Below are 18,763 nucleotides of genomic sequence, written 5' to 3'. Positions count from 1 at the left end.
TTAATTTAGCCTTCTATTTTTGTTTTTTCACAATAATAAAATTAAGAATGCATATAAAAAAAACCTTAAATTTCTTTGGACATGTGTGTATAATTATTAATTACATGTATCTGTTATTTTTCCCATACGAGGCGCATTTATTCCTATAAAATACAAGTATATCAATTAGGTTTTTCTAAAAAAATTGACGTCAATCTACTCTTTAACGTAGACATTAGACTCTAAAAATACTTATTAAATCGGTTTAGTGCATAAAAAAATTATATATGACGTCATTGTATTTTTTAAAAGTATATATAACAATTTTTTTAAAATAAATAATTCACATAGTTCTTTTAGAGATATAAGAGTCAACAGTGATTTAGCCCCCCAAAAAATTTCAATTTTAATACAATGTTACTCAAAAGATAATAATAACAAATGACGTCCAAAAATTTAGATTTTTTGACAAAATATCCCAAACATTTTGTCAATAGTTATTTATCTACCCAACTGTTAAATTTTAATGAAGTTACTGAACTACTCTCGTCTACTAATGAAGCTGTGCATCCAATTGGAAACAAGCAGCAATGGAAGGACCTTAAATGATACGATCAATGGCCCATCTCATGGTGGGCCGAACCAAGAACCTAAGATTGAGGAATCCAAAACAAAAGAGTGAGAAGGCTTCTAACATGGATGAGAAAGATTACCATGCATGAGAAGATGCACAGTAGAGGAATAATTCTCAAACTTAGTTACGAACTAGAATTAGGGAAAGAAAAAGTCTAAGAGCCAGCAATTTTGTTAAATTCCAGTATGTAATCAGCAAAGAAAAGTGAGTCATTAGATGAAATCTCACACCAATTTCACATCATTAAAATCATTATTGATGACTATTTGATGGCTACAAATTACAAAAGTTGCTGGCCTTCTAGCATTCCTCTTAGGGGTATGAATAGAGGGGAGTGGAATGTTGTGGAGTGAGGTGTGTAATTGATTTGGTAATTGAGTGGAGTTTCTTCCCAACTCGAATAGGGAGAATTGGCGTTGCTTTGTTCCTTTCTTGGGTGATATACATTCTTTTACTCGCTATTCTTTTATTGATTCTCGCATACTTGATTGTGTTGTTCACTCTAGTGTGGAATGTGCTGTTATTGTTATATTGCAGTGATCTATCAATTGGTGCTTTCATTGAGTGTCCGGAGATGACGGACGGAACTCGCCGAGGCCAACGAGAGGGCAGATGAGACTCAGCATCAACTTAAGTCTTTGAAGTTGTCGTTACCGTCAATTGGGAAGTTGTTACGAAAAAATGTGAAGTTGAAGGAGAAAGTTGAGGATTCCGTCGGGCCAGGGGACGACTCGATGTGGGGTGGCTTTTAGTCACGGGTCCGGGGAAAGTGAAGATGGCCGAGCTGCCAATGTTTGAAGGCGATGGTCTGGATGACTGGGTGTTTCGAGCTCGGCAATATTGAACAAAGGATTAGGGTGATGTCCTTCCATTTGGTGGGAGCTGCTTATGCATGGTATCGCTGGGGGGTGAACAACAACATCCAATACACGTGGGAGTCTCTAATTTGGGAAGAATGGTACGACGGAGGAATATCATAGTCAATTTGAGGAGTTAACTAATAGGGTTTCATGGATAAGTGGAGTTGATCATCTTTTTGTCTGTTGCTAAGCTCCAGGAACATTTGAAATGTTAATTACTTTCATCTCAGCCCACTTCTTATGTCCAAACAGGATCTGTAGCAAAGTTATATGAACAAAAAGCACTGCCACCTTGGGCCTCAGTAGCACACACCGGCCCAGTATTCGAGTCCGAACCGCTTTCGGCCAAAATCGGACCTTGAATCTAGTTCCCCTCTACACCATACCGGCGAAGACACGGAAGACAGAACCCCCGTACTCTGACGACAACCCCTTCTGCGAACAAGAAAATGGGAAAAAATAGAAGCACGCAAAAATGAAGGATGGATATGTGTGTGAGAAAAAAAAAAACACACATATATATTTTTTTTTGTGATTACACACACATATATATATATATATATAGATAAATGTTACGAATTTAAAAATAATAGTCGTTGTATTAAAAGCTTTTGTGTTATAGATTATTTTGTGAAAATTTTATGTTAATTTAAAATCATTTGCTATACTTTTTATATACTTGAAAATCGACGTATTATATTTGTTCAAATATACATAAACAAAATATTTTTTAATTACATGCTTATTGATGTCTGATTGTAGTGAAATTTAACATAGATGATCTTTTTTATTATATGTTATTGACTTATTGTGATTCATTAGTGAATTGATAAAAAAAATGCCCTATAAAAATTTATGAGCTATATAAATTTATTCATTTTTGTACGTACTGGTATAATTTTAGTGTAATACTCAATTATTGAATTTTATGGTATTTTTTAAAATTGTGCGAGCAAGACAATACACCCCTTGTATTAATAATACGCTCCCTTGTTAAAATATACAATACAAGGAGACATATTGTCAATATAAAAAAACGTATTGTCCTATTCTCACAATTTTAAAAAATACCATAAAATCTAATCATTAAGTATTATACCAAAATTTTTTTAATATACAAAAAAATTAGCCATATAAATTTACTTAAACTAATACCAATGTCATTGATGATATACGGATGAGATTATAATCAGACACGGTCAATTTATTGTTTTTGGAACAAATGGTTTAATAATCATTGAGAAAAGATTACCCTCATGTAAGTTTTTTCATTTTGTCAATATACCTCAAATGGGTTATTTAGCGTGACAAATAAGAATGGTATCAAGTATCAACAGGAAAAGAATTAATGATACAATTTTATTCCATGTTTTTGTGCGTAATCAAATGAACCTTATGAATGATTAATTTCAAGAACCTTTTCTATTGGTCAAAAATCTTTTGAAATTTTTTCAGGTGCACTCCCTAAGTCCCTATAACACTGACACAATTCTAGAGGCTAACCTCCTAAAATGAAAGCTTATCAAGTTCTCCTTCAACCTGTTAGCATACCTAGTGTCAAAATGTCTTCAATTCAAATTTTTAGAAGTTTTGGCAAATGAAAAGATAAGGATAGGATATATAAGTGAACAGGATTTACAATGATGACTTCAGAGGCCTGATTAATGTGATCAATTCCACACAGCATCTTCTCGGTGCCTTTTACTTGAACATCCAATTTAGCATCACTTTTATATTATATATCAACAAGTACAAAAAGCTTATTCACACAAACACTTACTCAAAGATTTTAGAAAACAATGGTATTGCCCTAAGTTTTATGCATTTCTTTCTTAAAAGCTAACTTTAGTAGATCTACTGATAATATAAAACTTATCGGCAGTTGATTGCTAAAATCAACGGTTGTACAGTGAGAAAATCAAAGATGGATTATTGTTTCAATGTAACTTTATGCTATAGATTTATATTACTCTCCCTAATATCTTTTTTTATTATATCTTTTCACAATCCATCATGTGCTGAGTCCTTTCGGTAATCATCGTTGGTGTGGCAAACTAACAAATCTTTTCCTATTGGATCAATTATTTTTATTACATGAACTTGCATATCTATGTTGCATTATTGGTTTAGTGACAATTATACAAGCCATCTCATCAAGTTCAAAGCACAAGATTAATACCCCAACGAAGTTCAACACTGGAAAACTTACCTGCCAAATATTTTCTCCATTGTTCTAAACTTGCAACCAATAAGCAATCCATTTTGTTTATAAGTAAAAGCAATGATTGCCTGCAGAAATGTTTTATGCACAATGAAATTAAGTACTTTCTATTTGTGTTATTAGGAACTAACTCATGTTTAAAAAAAGGGAAAAAATAGAAAATAATAACAACAACGAAAACAGAAAAATGAACAAATGGCAATAGTTATGAAATTTGATCCACTTCATGACAATGAACCCAATAAAACTAAATTTAGAAATTTGAACTCCATGTATAAAAAAGATACTCATAGTGGCCAGTCTCTGATACAAATAATAGAAAGATTCATAATCTCCTCCATTATGGCAACTCATTAAGATTTTATCTATCATCAATTCATCGCTGGTATTTTTATATATCTCGAGGGTCAGAAAATATCATTTTGTTACCCCAAATGCTACATAGCCACCAAAATGTAGTTGCAAGAAATACTAGAGTATAGTGTGACAAACACCAATCAGAAATCTCGGTTCTATTTTTCTAGCAAGTAGCAGTGAATAAGAACCAAAGTTTATAATCATAAGAAAATAAATTGGAGATGTTATAAAGTTATAATCACACTGTTGAAATAACCATGTGGAAGCATGCCACCCCATTAGAATTTTGATATTTGAAATGACACAAAAGTCATATAGCCTCCACATTGCAAATTCACTACATCATCAAGAAATATTTTTATCATAACATGTTACCAAAATCATATACAATTACAATCACATAACAAAGCAAGTAGAAGCAATTCTTTAAAATCAGGGATGATGTGAAAAGAGCAAACTCGTCTCCGGTTAATTTCCCACCTTTAATTTGCACTATATAAAGGACACATACATATTCAAAACAAACTAAATTCAGAAACCCCGTTGAGAAATCCACACATACAAAAAGGCTTGGTGCTGAAATTGGATTGCTGTGATAGTAAAATGATACCTTTGCACATTGTTTATACTAAATCTAATAGGATAGGCCATATCATCGTGCCTATCTGAGTGTGAGTATATATTGTAATATTGGGATGGAAGAACATTGCCTTCTGCTTTGTCATTCTTTTAGTATTGTAATTTTATCTTTAATTTTTGCAATGTAAAAGTTCTTTTTGTACTATTACTTAATCATATAATTGAACAATGATAATTAAAGGAAAGAATGAAAACTATGGTGGTGGTGGCGGTGAGTAGTGATGATGATGATGATGCATTAGGCTATTAGGCATAATAATGAGCATAATGGCATAATGGCACATTGGCATGTGTGTGTCAGTATATCTACATGGCCTTCTGAGTCCGTACAACCCATCAGGTACAGACCACTCTAGATCATTTCAGAATTCAGATAATATGCCCCACTTACAATTGCTCATCTACTTAATCATCCCAATAATTTATTTACAATAATAATGATTTTCTCGTGCAAACCAAAAAAATAGAGGCCATGCCTTTGTAATAACTAATAAGTGGCTGCTAATCAAGTATAGAATAACGCAAAAATAGAAGAGTGTCGTTTCGATGTATGCATGACGATGAAATGACCTCAATGAGTCCAGTCCAAACCTTATTGTATTAACAATTTGGATAATCTTCCTTAATTATTGAAAATAAAAGTTTTGAAAAGCTGCGAGTGAATGAGTAATAATCTAATGGGGATTGCGGGGTCCCCGAATGCAAGGTCGGTCCATAATTGGGTCCATTAATATGATGTTGTTAGCATGGCCCAGGGCTTTAGGAATAGGCATGATGAAGAAGATTGGGATTGGACCGTAGGGAAAAGAAATGTCTCACTCACTCACATATGGTTTTTGCTGTGTACCAATCTTAATGTCAAAGGACTGTTAAGGGCAACTGAGATTGTAACAAGAATAATATTCGAGATTATGATTAGACGAAAATATTATATATTAGAGACATTACTTTTATTAGTTAATGAGTATGTTATGTTATTAATTAATAGATATGTTATTAAGATTAATAAAGTTATAAAATTATTAAATTATAATATTAAACACGTACATTAAAAATAATAAAGGTTTTAATCATTATTTCATAAGGTATAAATAAGAGGGAAAAAAATTGATAAGTAATTTTTTTTTCAATATGTTATCACTTAAAACCCGAATGACTTAAGTATTGGAATATTTTGTAAATTGTTCTCTTTATTTGGTTCTAATATTGTCAAATTAAGATTTTTGAATTCTATTAGTTCGTTACCTCAATAAAAGATCTGAACAAATTCAAATGATAAATTAAATATCTCTTTATGTTATATTTGGATTTAAAATTTATTAAAATTCAAATATGAATAAAAAACTATAAGTGTTAGATATACAAAGGTATAGGATAAATAAATTTATGATATAATGCTTAGAATTAGGAGCGTCCAAACTCCAATCCATGTAAATAAATAAAAAAACAGCTCACATGTAGAGAAGTATATGTCATTCCATCTTTTTTATCTTTAGTTCAAATCATAGTTGGGACTTCGGAGTTTATTTCTGAAACGGATATTTTTCGATTTTTTTTATAAATAAATTAAATATTTTATTTATCAATATATATTATTTAAAAAATATTTATATTTTTAAATATTATGTATTTTGTATTGACAAAATTGTTTTGCAAGTGAAATTTAAAAATTTTACAAAATATATATATATATTATTTATCTGCAAACAAGATACGAGGACAGTAACAATAAAAAAAATATTTTCAATATGATTTGAGTCGATTAAAAAAATAAAATTAATATAATTTATTATGATTTAATTTATATCAGTCTAATTTTACTTTCAATGAATTCAAATTTATTTAAATGATTATTATATATCGATTTGGATATTCTTTTAATTTAAAATTTAGAATATGGTTCAACGTTGCAATGTGAAGAGCTAAATGCGGAGAATGGGAGAGATAAAACCACTTTATCAGTGGAGGTTATTATAATTATTTAAAAATTTTAATTTATATTATATTATGTCTAAATTTTATTGATAAATTGATCTAAATAGTAATAAATTATATCGATTTTTATTTTGTAAAACGATTCAAATTATATAATATTTTTTTTTTAATTTTGAGGATATTAAATATTTTATACCTACAAATAGAGGTGGCAATGGGGCGAGTTTTAATTTTATCGACCCTTCTTCACCCTACAATAATCATCACAAAACCCGTCCTATCCTACCTACTCTTAAAATTATTAAAATTTAACAAATAAATTTAAATTTTAAAATTTCTATAATCATCTGTACATACATAAAGTTAAATATAATGCAATATTATTAATTATTTTACTAAATATATATATATACCAGGATGGGTATTATCCAAATCCGACTCTGTCATACCTCATAGGTACTTATTAATTTGAGTAGTGTTGTTAATCCAATATACAAATATTCATATCTCGTTACAGTATATACACACACTACAAGAAAAAAGGCATATAGCTACGTTTTAAAAGCGTGGCCAAAAGTGGTCAATGACCATGCTTTTATGAGGGTGGTGATTGATTAGAGATTTGGCCGCGTTTTTTTTTGTTACGCTTAAAAAGCGTGGCGAAAAGGGTCTATGGCCACGCTTTTATGAGGATGGAATTGATTCGAGATTTGGCCACGCTTTTTTTTCACGCTTAAAAAGCGTAACCATAAAGAGAAACAGGCACACTTTTAAAGCATGGCGACAAGGTTTTGTTATAGTGACGTTTCAAAAGTGTGGCCGTTTTCGACAACTCTTTCGGCACGCTTCAAAAGCGTGGCCAAAGGTTGCAAAAAAAAAACGTTTCGAAAAGGATATAATTAGTTAATTACATTGCAAACCCTCTTCAAAACTCTATCTTTCTCATTCGAACCCTTTATACTCACCCTAAAAAGAAAGGCCCTTCGAAAGAACCCCAGCACTCCGCGACCCCAGCGATCCGAAGAACATCGCCGTTGCTCGCAATGCCTCCGTCGGCGCTCCCTATTCCGGCACTCACACCATTGCTGCTCACACTCTAAACCCTCTTTCGGCGGTGACTCTCTCTGGCAGTGACTCCCTCAGCACTATCGCAAACCCTCCGTTGATGCTCCCTCCGCTGCCGCTCCCTTTCGTCACTGCAAACCCCTAACCCTTTCCACCGCCGCTTCCTTCTGTCGGAGCATTGGAGAAGGTTTGTTGTTCAGTGCCACTCCCTTCCATCGTCAAGCTTGAGGGGGTTGCTGTCACAACCGGCGAAGAGGACGAAGATGCCATCCTCGATCTGTAATCCCTAACTCATGCTTTTTCAGTAAATCTTCGATCATCATTTAATCATTTATTTTGAATATTACAATAAATCTGTGCTTTTAATTGTTATTACTTTTTTTCAATTGATTTTAGGAAATCGAAGTTTTACCGATTCGACAAGGAAGGAAACCGGTGAAAGGAGAGAACTGCATGCACTGTCAAGTTTCCAAAGAACAAAGTTACTAGCAAGGTATGGCTTCTCATCTGAACAAAATTCATTTGTGCTTCTTTGTTTATGTTTTTATTCTCTGATTCATTTGTGCTTCTCTAGTTCTCTAATTCTTCAGTTCGTAAGTAGTTAGAGAAGTTTAAATGATAATTATTTGAGCCTCATATAATAATGTCGAACATAATTCTTTTGCTGTCATTATAGTAGTTAAATCTAAGAAGGTTAATTGGTTTATTTGTGCAACTAAGTTTTGTTCTTTTTTTGTGTTTATGCAGAACAAAATCATTGCTGAGTGTGGTTCTTTAGTTGTAAGCACTCTAAATCATTGAAAAAGGTAATTCATGGATTCTATATTTTTTTTTCTTTTAAAAATTATACTAGAACAATATAATCTGATATGAGAAGCTGTTAATGCTCTAGCTTGATTTATATTTATAAGAAATTATGAATTGATTGGTTAAATAGCTTATCCTGGGATCCCAAACACTTTTGTCTCCAATGTTTCAAAGTGACTATATATAAATATTGACGAGCTCAACATATTGCTATTCGCTGTCCCTGCTACCTCTTATTCTGCTTCTACTTTGCTGCTGCTACTTGACTCTGTGTTTCAATCTCAGCTTCAGGTGCCTTTTTCCCGTATTTGTAGAACTTCTCTTAAGAGCTTCAATAGCTTGAGGAGTATTGCATGAACCAGAAATTCATTGATTCAATGGTATCTATATATAACTCTCTTATTAATGTTTTTACTTTGTTTAATTTTTTCAGCACCGCTTGATTCATCTGCATTTGACCTAATGAGCACTTTTACTTGCATGAACTAATTGAAATCTCAAGATTGAATTTCTTGATTCATAGTACTAAGTCTATCCATGGTCTTATCATGTGTTAAATTTTAGGAGTATTTTTAATAAAAAGCAGCCAAGAAAACTCAGATCCATATCACCTCTATTTCTCTCATGTATCCTTTATGATGTGGTAGCACATTGTTTATAATGTTTATTATTTTACATCAAATCCATTCTCTTATATGTTTATTGAAAAGAAAAGGTTTTATTTTGCTAGTTCTAATAGTATAATAATGAGTAGATTATGATTTAAGAATAAAATTTGACACTGAATCTAGATGTTATTTATTTTTCTGATACATTATCTTGTTATCTCCTCCTTTCATAAACTTAGTATAATAGTTTCTGATTATAGAAGGATTATGAATGTCTATGTTGCGAATATGCTTTTTTTGTGCTTGTTTTTCTAAAGTCTACTAATAATTCGTAGCAACTAGCATATTTGAGCAAGGATTCACAATGGAACTTGAAAAATCTGTGTAATAGTTGTCAAATTTGATAAGCTAATTGAAGTATTAGATAGTATTGTGTTTTGAAAATACAATATTTGTAGAGGCCCTTTACTGTTTTTGAAGTACAACACATTTTTTCCTGTGATAGGAGAATTACATTTCAAAATTAATGAATAATATATGCATGATTTTTTTAGTGATTTATTTATGAGTTGTTTCTTTGTAGTTCAATATTTCTCAACTTTTTTTTGTGATTGTAATTTTGATATTTTTGAATTAGTTGGTTTTCTTTTACTGCAACTATTGCCACATTGGTAACCGTTGCTGAAATATTGAAAAATAATGGGTTTGCTATTGAAAGGAGTAAGACATTTTATGCTTGCTGATTTTAGATTATGTTTATTGTCTTAATCATTATGATCTGCTGCATTGATTTCTGACTGCTACATATGATAAATGGTGTTTTAGATTGAAATATTATTTGAGAGTTGGGAAGACTGCAAACTTTGATGAGCTGATGGCTGCTGTGGCTATCGAAGGTGGCAAAAATGGAGACATCAAAGAAAACAATCTATGAGGGGTTATGGAAATTACTTGTGAATCGGGCGACGATATTTTATATTATTTAAAGAATTTCATTTTTGTTGTTAGTTGGTAGAGGACAAGCATAAAATTTATTATATATAATGTGACTTACAATTTTAAATTCTTAAATTTCTTCCGTTCTTTTATCCATATAAAAAGAGTGCCCTAGTGTTTTCTTTTTTGGTGGGACTAATATATGGAGATGATGCCATTTGATTATTTCTATGCTTTCATGCTCAAGTTGAGAAACTTGTTGAGAAATCAAAGTTTTGAACTCGAGATTTATTTTGTATTTGACTATTAATGTATAAAATAATTATAGCAAAATTATATATGTCACTAATTACTATTTGATTTGTCTTGTAATAAAAATTGCATACTATATTTATAGGTTTGATAATAAAAAAGGACTGAATTTATATTGTGCAATGATGAAGGTAAAGTAAAAAAAAAAAAGATTTTTTTTTTTAATTTGATAAGGCTATCGCCACGCTTTAAAAGGCGTGGCGATATGTCACCAAAAGGGTGGCGATAGAGCAACCGCCACACTAGCAGATGTGACCATTTCAAAGGCGTGCCGGTAACTCAAAAAGCGTGGCAAAAACTATCGCCACGCTTTTTTAATTTTTCTGCTACGTTTTTTTAACTTTTCGTCACACTTTAAAAACGTAGCAATAGAGCTATTTTTTTAGTAACGTATTTTGTTTCCACTGCTTGCAAACGAGATATAGTCGTTAAAATTTTCACACATATCTCGTTTACACTCGAGATATGACTTAAAAAAAATCTTTAATTTATTTTTTTGAAAACAAATCCATTATTTTGCACCTTTTATATATGCCTGATTTGAGTTTACCAAAACAAAAATTGCTGATTTGATCTTCTAAATATTTTCTTCAAGACTTCAACCAAGTTTCTTCCTACTCAAACCCCGTTTTTGTGAAGAAAACATATCCTTATTATACACTTTAAGCCTTCACTGTTCCGTTGATGCAGTCAATTATATATATTGTTGTATGTCTTTGACGTCTATCGTATTTAATATTTTTTTCATTTTTTATCAATTATTTTTATATAAAAAATAAAAGGTATGAAAAAATATACACATAAATAGTATATATAATAATTTTTTAGAATAAATATAAGTGAAAAAGTTGAATAAAATTTAGAGTTATTCTCCACGTACAAGCGTTTTTTCATACAAATCATTTATATTTACGCGGTTTTTATGTTTTTTTCTCGTGCCTCTTCTTCTTCTTTTTCGTAATTTTTCTCTCTTGTTATTGTCGTCGTCAACACCACCTCTTCCTCCTCCTTCTCTTCCTCCTTCTTTTTTCATTGAAATTTCTTCTCTTCTTTTCGTTTTCTCTTTCTCTTTCATCACCAGTTATCTCATTTGTTGAAAATAATAAATAATTAAGGTTCAGATTGTCAATTGAACCAGAACAAAATTGATTATTGTTTTGAATCCAAGGCTAAGGTGTGGTTCAATTTAGAAGAAAAAATATAGCACTAGAGAAAAGATTTTTTTGCAGCAAATTTGAATGTAGTACAAAGATATTTGGGTGTAGTACGAAGATATTTGGGTGTAACACGAAGATATTTGGTGTATTTTTATTCTGATAAGTTCTGCATAGTTCAAAACTCTTCCTCTTCCTCCTTCTCATCTTCTACTATTTCTTTTTTTTTTTTTTTATCATCATCACCATCTTCTTCTTCTTTTTTTTCTTATTTATCTTTTTTTATATTACATTCTCAAGTTTCTTCTTGTTTTACTCTCTTAACAAGAATAAAAACAAAAAAATCAAACAAAGAAGAAAAAGAAACACAATGCAGTAAATTACTTGAAAGATGATGAACTTACATTCATTTAACTAAAAGAAAGAAAGAAATAAGAAAAAAAAGAAGAAAAAAATGCAGCATTAGAGAAAATATTTTTCTGTATTTGTTGCAAATTTGGGTGTAGCACGAAGATATTTGGGTGTAGCACGAAGATATTTGGGTGTATTTTAAAAATTTTTGGGTGTATTTTTATTCTGATAAGTTCTGCATAATTGAAAACTCTTCCTCTTCCTCCTTCTCATCTTCTACTGTTTTTTCCTTTTTTTTATCATTATCACAATCTTTTTCTTCTTTTTTTTCTTATTCATCTTTTCTTTTTTATTTTACCTTCTCAAGTTTCTTCTTGTTTTACTCTCTTAACAAGAATAAAAACAAAAAAATTAAACAAAGAAAAAGAAGAAACACATAATGCTGCAAAATTACTTGAAAGAGGATGAACTTACATTCATTTAACCAAAAGAAAGAAAGAAATTAGGAAAAAAAAAGAAGAAAATAGTTTTCTGTATTTGCAGCAAATTTGGGTGTAACACGAAGATATTTGAGTGTAATACGAAGATATTTGGGTGTATTTTAAGAATTTTTGAGTGTATTTTTATTTTAATAAGTTTTGCATAATTCAAAACTCTTCCTCCTCCTCCTCTTCATCTTCTACTGCTTCTTCTTCCTCATCTTCTTATTTCGTTTTCTTATAATTCTTCTTGGGAAAAAAATCAAACAAAAAAAAGCATAATATTACAAAATCAATAGAAAGAGGAGGAGGAAAAAAATGCAGCAACAACAACGGTAATAAAAAAATAACGATGAAGATGAAACACACGAAGAAAAAGGAGGAGAAACCAAAGAAAAAGGAAAAGAAGAAGAAGGAAGATGAGGAGGAGAAGGAGGAACGTGAAGAAGAAGAAGTGTCTTCCATAATGGTGAGTGAGAGAGCGCTTTGGAAATAATGGTTGAGTGACACGTCTGTTATCACGCTCCAATGGATGAATGTAGTTTTTGTTAGATTTGGCCCAACTTGTAAGAGTTGTAAGCCAAAAAAACTTGTATGTATAGCATAACTCTAAATGTTAATCTATTCTATCTATTTTATCTATCTATTTTATTATATAAAAATCGGATTTTTATACTTAATGATGGAGCTGACGTAGCATACTTCTGAGAGTGTTTTTCAATTTATTTCTTTTAACTCATTAAATACAAGTTATTACGATAAACTAACTACATAAACTAATTGATTTGATTAGATATTTAAATATCACATCATTTATTATAATTTATATCAATTTGATTTGGTAATATTTCCTAATTTATTTCTTTTAATTTTCTGTTAGTATTTTTTTATTTTTTTAATTTATTAAACCAAATTTATTGTGTGTACTAATTAATTAATTTAATTAATTTATTAGTCATTAAAATAATAAATCTATGAATAAAATAGGCAACTGAAATATTTTTAACTAATAATTAAATCAAATCAAATCAAATTATTAATATTGAGCCAAATCCAAATAATGTGAATTAAGGATTAAATTAAAATAAAATAATTTTTTACTTATTTAAATTGAATATAATAAATACAAATTAATTTTGTTAGATAATCATAGTCATTTGGCCTACTATATATATAGATGGCCACACAAAATTATAAGAATAATGATTTTTATCGCAAATACTATTTCAACTCTTCTTTTCTTCTTCTTTTTTCTTTATGTATAATTTTTTTATGTATAAATCTACCCAAAATGGGAAAGTACGGATAATATTTTATTGATTGTTTGTTTGATGAATATATGTCAATTTAGGCATTCTACCACTGTGGATGAAAGTTGACCGGTAGTACTTCAAGGTGACCAGTGTATTTTTTTTATAGTATTAGATAGAAGGATATTTGTTAAAATGAATATACTCATTGTAATGAATTTTTTTTCAATTATTAAATTTTTATGTCAGTCGTGTAAATTCTTTGAAGGCACAAGATAATAAAATAGGTTGACTTTAATATCATTAGAAGATAAAAAAATATATAAGATAAATAACATATATAATTTTAAAGTTATTAATCATAGATTATGAACAAATTTTTTTAAAAAAAATCTTATGGATCAACATGTAATTTTTTTATATTTTTTTCTAAAATTTTTTAGACTTATCAATATTTAAATTGTCTATACATCACTTCTCAAAATATTATGATTTCACAAGTTATAATATATGATATTAGTTATTGTTATATATATAAAAAATATGACTTATTTAAACATTGTTTGAATTAGAAGAATTTGTAGGAAAATAAAATGTTGGAGAAGAAAATAGATGGAAAAATCAATTTTTCATTGTTTGGAAAATAAAAAAGTGTATGTGAAGCTCATGTAAATTTTTTCTCTTTAAAGTTGCGAAAAAAATTGAAGGAGAAGTGCAAACATGGATAAAAGTACAAAGTTACCCTTTGAATTATAATTTATACATAATTTATAAACACATTAATGTAATTTTACTCTATTATAATTTTCGCTCTTACTTTTCTTTCCATCCAAGTAAAAGAAAAATGTTTCTCTATTTTTTTTTCCATTCATTTTTCTTCGTCTAAACAGCATGCAAAAAGTATATTTTTCTTTTTATTTTTTTCCTCTCATTTTCTTTCTTTCTATTTTCTTTTTTCTTATTTTTCATCTTATATCCAAACAATAGTTTAGTGTTTATCTATTTATCTTCTATTAATATTGTTATAACAAGGATATATGTGACTTTATAAAAATGATATCACCTAGACTTTTATTATTTGAGAATTTATTGAGTGGCTGGAATAACTCCACGTCACGAGCCAACGAATACTAGCAATAAGAATGATCACAAAAACAGCCGAAACAGGTATTTACAGGGATCACTCGTGTTTTAGGGCTAGATGGGGACCCGTGAAATCTTCACCGGGTCGATCGGGTCGTGTAACCCGCCAAAAAAGGCGGGGTGAAGTGGAAATTTGAGACCGCCAAATTTAAAAAGTCCGTCTACCCTGTACCGCCTAATCCGTGGGTTTTGGCGGGGCGGACTTCCCCGCCGGGCCAAGTGTTTTTTTTTTTGTCAGGGCTATAGTTTTACAAAGCTCAATGATGTTATTGATCTACAAGAGGATGAAAATGATAATTGAAGATGTTCTAAGTTATATTTTGGATTATGTTTTATATTTAATTGATTATAAACTTGAAGATGTTTAATTATATGTTTTGGACAATATTTATTTTGCTTTGGACAATGTTAGTTTTATTATTTTGTTTCAAAAAATTTGGTTTATAATTATTGAAATGGTTGTGAAATTATATATATTGTTTAATATTTAATAGTTTATAAAAAAAGAGAGATTTGGTGGACATGGCCCGCCAACCCATCAACCTACCGTTAGGAGAGACAGGACGGTCCAGTCTGCCAGATGATGGACTTTTGGTCGGGTAGGATGGGCTTCCCAGTTTGCCACCCTTAATGGGGATACGGACATAAATATCCGCCCCATAAAACATATTAAATACACGCGAATATACAATTATTAATGTATCTTAATTTATATATAAATAAATCTATTTCTTGAATTTAGTAACTCTAATTCCTGCCTCTAATTTAAATTCCTCCCTCCCTAAGGGATCTTCTAATTTGAACTCTCTCTCTCTCTTTGTATTTTCTAAGGGATAATTAAAGAGAAACTTGCAAAGACAGAGAAGAGACAGGGTATTTTTTTTTAAATAGGAGTGAGGAATGGAAAAGGGCCTTGTCACACTCCCCTGAGTATCCATTATCATACCTAATTAGTAACGGAGATCCAATCTCAACCGATTTGAGAAGGGACGCATGGACGTCATCTGCATTGGACCTCTAAGGTAATGAACCTAAGTCGGATTTGGGACCCTAACAATGGGCCTTTAAGGTTGATCTTACTTGCATTGAGGTCTCACTAGACCCAAATATATCTTGAATTAATATTTTGAGTCATTATTATAATAAATACTATACTATTTAATATATTATAACACTTAGTATATATAAAAGTTGGATATATTTACATAAAAAAATTATTTCAAATAAAAAAATAATTATCTTTTTTTAATTTTAAATATTATTTACTAATGTAACGAAAAAATAAAAATAGCAATAATCACTCACATAATTAAATAGATAATCCTAATATATACATAACACTACATATATCAAGGATTATTATATATGATAAATAATTTTTTTTCTTTTCTGTAATTACTATTTATATAATTTATTGAACAATTTTCTCATCTTAATATTTAATAAATTTTACATACAAAATATTATTTAACATACAAAATAAGTAACTTAAGTCATCATCTAAGACAATAAGTATAATAGTATAAATATCTACTTATTTATTAATAATAAAAAATATATAAATAGTATAAATTGATACCTTTTAGTATAAAAGCAATAATAAAAGTTATTAATTAAATTGATTACATAATTAAAAAATTATAAATAATTTTTTAAATAATAAAAAATGAGATCACTATTTTTACATATTACAAAGTTTATAAAAAAAATTTTGGATAATAAATCAATTTTCAATAGATTATATATTAGTCCTGTAAAAAAAATAATTAATATATTAGATATTATTATTTACGTACTAATATAATATATATTATCGATTATTAAGTTTATAATTAATTTTTAACCCAATTTTCGGTAACTAAAATTTAAATGATTAAAATTATTAAATGCTGAATATTTTGTATCTAACCAATTTTATTTTTGTTATTAAAATTAAAAAAGGATGAGTTGTTAATCAATTTTAAATTTAAATTTAGATTTGAGTAAGAAAATAAAAAAAATAGTTTAAATTTTATCTCACTAACTATGATTGATTTCAAGATAAGAAATTACTTTGTACATCATATATATTATAGGATAGTATGGTCATTGTTATTTTTTAATGATAAATATTATCTAATAAAATGGTGTAAGAAATTAGAAAAAAATGTATTTACCAGTTCAGAAAATATTAATTTATTTTTCAATGGAATAAATGATATATTGAATAACAAAAGTTGTTATTGGTTTCTCTTCACACTAACTAATACTCAACAATGGTGTTTCCGTATATCATATTACCAATAAATATTAATCGATCTAATAACTTTTGTAGTGACATAAGTTTATAAATTTGAAAATTTAAAAATTATTTCATAAAATGTGAAGTTTTAACAAATAACAATGTTGATCATATTATTTTGACTTCAAAAATAAATACGATACTAACAAATAAAATTGTCACAGATAAATTTTAACAAAAACAAAAGTCTATAAATATTGCTATTAATAAGAAATTAATTTATTTTAAAGACAAATACAATTTTTTTTATGAATTTTTTAACTCAATAAGTTGAAGATTAATCCATCACATATTGATACTCTATTTATTAAGAATCTATCACTAACTGATGGATTATTATACACATAAAACAAAATTTAAACTACAAATATTTATTTAATCAGACAAATAAAATATATATTTTTTATTTAATTTTTTAATAAATTTTTTTTTATATAATTTGATGTATTACCCGTAATTTTGGCACCGAACATACACTAGTTAATGGTAATAAGCTGGCATAGTTGATGAGCAAGATCGATCTAAAACAAACGAACAGCGTATAAAGTCTATCTCACCATCAATATTATTATTATTGCGCGCATATTATTCCACTGTCACAGGATCACAAAAAGTGTACGTTGTTGTTAGTTTGTTACTAAATCTAATAGGTAAGGCCATATAATATATTATTCTCATTGAATTGAAACCATATGTTTTATATCATGGTGCGTGTCAGAATGCGAGTATAAATTATTGGGAGAATGTTAGACGGTCAATAAATTAAAATTTATTATTTTTGTTATTAATTAGTTAATAATATTTAAAATATAAATTAAAAATATATTATTAAATTATTAAATTAAAAAATTAAATTAATAATTAAAGATATTGACCAAAAATAATAAATTTTGTTGGTGTTTAAATTTTTTTCTGTACTATTGTATGGGGAATTCGGGATGGAAGAACACTGTTCCCTTCATATAGGAGCATATTCATCACCCTTAATTAGTAATAATAAGATTAGTTGCATTGTTACTCCGAATATGTCAGAGATATGTAATAATTTCGATACAGGTAAGTGCCATACTTTTGCACCGTCATTGATTTATCAATTAATGATTCAGATGAAAATTGATACATCAGGATTTAGAAGAGACAACCTTTTTTCTTTTTCAAAATATTAATTTGAGTGAGATATATAGGGATATGGATACGTGAGAGTTTGATGTTCAAATTTTTGTTTTTAAAATGAGTAAATTACTAAAAATATAATAGAATATTTTTGTTACAGACAAGAATATATTCAAATGTTATTATCCATAAAAATATACTTAAATAATTTTAAAATATGATAAAAATATTTAATATTAAATATATAATTAAAAAAAATATTTTAGAGATTGAATTTTGATATATTTTTTATAAATATGATTAGAAAAATGAAATATTTTTATTCTTAAATTTTGGTAATTTTTTATTAAGTATATATATTTTTTTGTGATTTTTTTGTCAACAATGAATAATATTTTTAATAAATAAAAAAAGATATATTTAGATCAAATTTTTATCCCGTTTTTTGTGTGTATTTTTTAAATAATTATCAAAATATTCTTATAAAATTTTAAATTAAATGCATAAACGATTTGTCAAATACAAAAGTTGTTTGTCATTTTAAAAAATAAAATTCTTTTTGAGTAATTTTGTCGTGTTTTTATATTATTTGAAGACTTTTTACCAATAACAAAATTTGAGTGAATTTTTGTCTGCAAC

At 28.6% G+C, this 18,763-nt stretch overlaps 1 long non-coding RNA gene across 1 annotated transcript; it reads right to left on the bottom strand.

The window, feature by feature from the left end:
• Positions 1-1,332: 1,332 nt before the first annotated feature.
• Positions 1,333-4,775, bottom strand: LOC110270330 (uncharacterized). Its single transcript, XR_002359745.2, has 3 exons — positions 4,662-4,775; positions 3,683-3,762; positions 1,333-1,908 (listed from the first exon to the last, which is right to left on the bottom strand). It is a non-coding gene; the product is annotated as an uncharacterized LOC110270330 (long non-coding RNA).
• Between the last annotated feature and the right edge of the window lie 13,988 nt (positions 4,776-18,763).

The sequence above is a fragment of the Arachis ipaensis genome, chromosome B3, assembly GCF_059453495.1.
Source record: "Arachis ipaensis isolate K30076 ecotype BB chromosome B3, ASM5945349v1, whole genome shotgun sequence".
Lineage (NCBI taxonomy): Eukaryota > Viridiplantae > Streptophyta > Magnoliopsida > Fabales > Fabaceae > Arachis > Arachis ipaensis.
Note: the sequence above shows the minus strand (reverse complement) of the source record. Positions and strands in the feature narration are given on the sequence as shown.